We start from the raw sequence: 4,545 nt of genomic DNA, 5'->3' as shown, positions 1-4,545 counted from the left end.
GGGGCTGCTGCTGCCTCTGCTCGGCCCGAGCCCCCTCCTCCCCTCCGAGCACCCCCTGTCTGCCTGCCCGGGAGAAGCTCAATGGTATCTTCCAACACAGCCCCTGGCTATAAATAGCACTAGGCGCATGGCTCTTTGAGAGACAGTCAATTTCTATTGTGCCAAGTGAGCAAAGGGGAACGGTTGCGTTTTTAGGACCAATGATGATGATTTTTTTTCTTCCTTTTCCTTTGCAAGCCCTCCGATCAATCGCTGTCGTTATAATTTCAGTGATCATCAGGAAATCTGCCTTTTATTTGAGAGGGGGGGAAAAAAAACACAAACCCAAGGTTTTCTGACTTCTTCCTATTATGATGATGCCTCTTATTTATTGTTTACTCGTATTATGATTTCGCAATTGATAATAAAAGCAGTTGAGACACGGACGAATCCTCAGGCTCAGAGGTTGCTGTTGGTGTTGGTGTTGTGGTTGTGATGTTACAAGCTCTCTTTACTATATCTGTTCTTGTTGCATCTAAAAAAAAATGCATGCTCTTTAAGCTCTCTCTCTTTTTATTTTTATTTTTTTCTTATTTATACTGCCGATGATGACATCAAGCCAGGAAAGGTGCAAACTGTATTGTAGTAGGTATTTGGAGGGAGAGAAAAAATATCTAGATGACTATTGTTAATTTTCGTGCTGCCGATATTTATTTTACGTGCAGTCAGTGCGGGCGTTATCTCCTGTGCTAGCTACGTGTGTGTGTGTGTGTGTGTGTCTGTGTGTGTGTGTGTCTGTGTGTGTATTGGAAAGGGATTGATTAGATAAGGTTTTCTTGCCCGTCTTTCAAGCCATCAGGATATTCTGTCTCTCTCTGATGGAAACATAAATCGTATTTTGTAGTCATCAGGGATCGGGAGTTGCTTGTCCGAACAATGCTCTCTAGACAAAGTGTACTGTATGGTGGAAATGAAATCAGCTCTCCTTTCATAGCATCTGGGGGTGGGGAGGGCAGGGAGGCTCGGATTAAGGACACAACTCCCCCTTGTCCCCCAAATAATAATAACTGTAATCCGGACAGCAACCAAACAAGGCGCTGCATGCGCTCAGCGCAATTTTCCTGCTTTTTTTTTGCCTTTTTTTTTTTTTTTTCCTTTTTCCTTTCCCCGGCTTCCCATGCAAGCTGTGCGGGGACCAAGCTGGGAGCAGCCTCAGAGTTACCTGGACTGAACCCCCCTGACTGCCCCGGTTCCCCCAAACCTCCCGGTCCTCCCCTAGCCCTATCGGGGGGGGCTCCGAGCCTTTGTTCCCGGCACTGCCGGCTGCTCCCCTCGGTGCCGGCGGTGATACCGGCCCCCAGGGGTGGGCAGCGAACGGGACTCCCCCCTTGTCCCCCGGGGAGAGCTAGTAACACGTGTGGCTGTAAACGGAAGGAGCAGCGGCAGAAGGAAGGAGGGTAGAGGTTTAAATTCGCAGTTTTCCTGTTTTCCTGCCTGTTTTGTAGACCGGGTATTATTTATTTATAGAGTTGTTTTTATTTTTCCATTTTTTGTTTGTTTGTTTGTTTGTTTTTCTTTTTTTTTTTTTTTTTTTTTTTTTTTTTCCGGTTGTTGTTCAAAAAATTAACGCGGCGGTATTAATAAAGAAATGAAAAGAAATGAAAAGGGACAGAACCACAGCACCGTTGTTGCGGGGACGGCTTTCACTTTATTTGGCTTTTAACAACAAAGCGGCAAGGTAGCGTACTGCCTTACCCTCCTCCCACCCCCCCCCCCCACCAAAAAAAAAGATAAAAAAATATATTAAAAAAACAGCCCAATGCAGGTAGCTCTGCAACTCCCGAGGCTGCTTCCTTAAAGCCGAAGTGTCCCGGGAGACGGGTGGGACCGGACCCCCCTCCATGGTCCTCTGCGATCCCCACCTGGGGGCGCCCCCGCAGCTCTTGGTGCCTTTTGGGGCTCCTTGCGCCCCTAATGGGGTGACAGCTGCAGGCAGCTCCGTGCATTGTCTGGCGCTGCTTTCTGGGTTGTAAGGGAGGGGGTCTGCATCCCCTTCCCAGGCATTTACTCGTGTTGAGAAGATGCAGGGATCTGGCAGCCTGGGAGCTGCAGGAGGGCAAACCCTCAGAAAGCCCCCTCTCCCAAATTCCCAGCCCTGTGACTCACCTGCTTTCAGATCCTGCCCTGCACCTTGGACTGGGATAAAAGAATGCAACAACAGCAAAACCCGCAGCAAACAAAACCTTCCCGCACCCCCCACCCTGCACCAGGACATTAAAAAAGCTTAATATCCACTCTTTCTGCACCTTTAAACAGCACCTTCGGTACAGCGAGGAGGGCACCCCGCAACAAGACTTGTTAAACCTTCCTTTTTTTTTTTCTTTTTTTTTTTTTTTTTCTTTTCTCTCCTTGATCAGAGAGAGAGAAAAAGGGAAGGAATAGCCACCACAGTGCAAAGTCAAACAGCACCCAGCACAGATCAATCCCGGGGACAGGTCTCTTAACACCTTGTCGGTGAGCAGGCCACTGTGCCTGCAAACACCTCTTATCCCAAATGAAAGCCAGTTAGGGGAAAAGAGTCATTTTGTCGCTCATCAAGGGTATCCCTTTTCTACCAACATATATTTTTTAAAACTTTGAGCTGGTCCACGCCCCATTTCCACAGAGCCATCAGTAGTCATTTAGAAATGGATGCTGTTCAAGTATAGCCCCCTGGTGCACAGGCACAGCTGTGAGGGGTGGCAGGATGAAATAATATGGACACAAATATTGCTACAAGGGCTCTGTGATGAGCACAGCTGCTGCTGGGGATGGAAATAAGCTGTACCCCATAAGCACCTTTACACATGTACAAGGGTCTGTACTGGTTTTTAAGCAGATACAGGCAAAGGAGGAGTAAAATTGTTATCTATAAACCAGCCTTTGCCGAACAGTTCCCAAGTGAGAAATGTTCCCATTGTAATCACAGTGGGTCCAGTTCAGCAGTCCATAAGCTGGGGAGTCCACGGGAATTTTGTGAGAATAAGGTCTTTTGTAACAGGCTCCAGCTTCTCCCAGAGAGTAAAAATCATTTATCTGCTTGGAACCAAAAGAAAACACTTTACTTTTTTTTTTCTTTTTTTTTTTTTTTTTTTCTTTTTTTCTTTTTTTCTATGTGCCTACTTGCAGGGAAAAAAATAATAAAAATAAATAAATAAAATAAAATAACCCTTCCAAGTCCATTTATAACCCCATTTTGCTCCTGCTCCTCACTCTTGTCAGCATCTTTTTCTTTTTGGAAAAATAAAAGCTATTTATTTGGGGCCAGGTTGCTTGTGATTCTTCCTTCCTCAAAGACACGCTGCCCCAAATCCTCACCTCTGGAAAAATGCACCGACATCACCAGGCCACTGGCAGGAACAGCCGGATGCTCAGGAGCAACCAGAGGTCTGCACATACCTCTTGTGAGAATGGGCTTGTAGCGCTGGGCTTTGGCTTTTAATGTTCCTTTCAAAGGGCTTGATTGATTGCTGTTAATCCTGTGAACAACTTCGATGTTGTTAACAGGACTGCCCGCATTAGTAAAGGTACTCACACGCATTAGTATGCTCCTCGTCCCCATGACGTCAATAGACAGCTTTCCAATGACTTCCAGGAGGGCTGGATCAGGCCCTTGCTAGCAGCAAGTTTTTAATGAACAGTGTTTGGTGCAGGAAAGGGGGGAATAGCAATACATCAGTCCTGAATATCTTCATTCTCCAGGAAACGAGCAAGTAAAGAAGAAAGGCAGGAACAGGCCGAAAGGTTGACAGAGGGGGATGGTTCTGCTCAGCTTCAAAACCCTGGACCTGGAGCACACAGAACCAGCATTCGCTGACTGATATCAGACACATGGCAAGCCGCTTCTGCTTCAAATAAATAAACAGCGTGAGTGAGTTTTGGTTTTAAATAGCAATGTATCTCTCTTTAGATCCAGGTAGCTAAATCAACCCGTATACTCCCAGATTCTCTGCTGGTTTACTTCACTGTGGTTTTCCAAATAAAATATGAGACCATTAATAGCAAAAACACACGTTGTAATCATGATCTGAACATACAGCTCTCAGCCACAACACTATTACAGGGCCCAATTCTGCAAAGTCTTCTAACTCAGATGGGATTGTTTACTTCAGCCTTGTTAAGCTTTCCAGAGAGTGCTGACAGAATCAGGGCCTATTAGCTGCGTAATCGAATAAAATAATTGAGAGATGCAGTGGGGACCTCAAGCACAGCTAACAGAAGGAGTGAGACCAGCATCCTTGAGACTTAGGTTGAGAACCCAAGCATCAGGGTGTGGGCCTGATCCTGACATGCTTAATCTGCATTGTTATTAATCACTCTGCTGTGGTCAGAGGGATTATTCATCTGAGGAAGGATTACTCATGTGAACATTTGCAGCATTGGTCCCTGAATTAATGTGTGAATCAGTGTGGATTTTTTTGTCCTTCCTTCCTTCCTTCCTTCCTTCCTTCCTTCCTTCCTTCCTTCCTTCCTTCTTTCTTTTTTCTTTCTTTCTTTCTTTCTTTCTTTCTTTCTTTCTTTCTTTCT

This window comes from Aythya ferina, assembly GCF_964211825.1.
Source record: "Aythya ferina genome assembly, chromosome: Z".
Classification (NCBI taxonomy): Eukaryota; Metazoa; Chordata; class Aves; order Anseriformes; family Anatidae; genus Aythya; species Aythya ferina.
The sequence above is the reverse complement of the archived record's forward strand: the minus strand, read 5'-3'. Positions refer to the sequence as shown.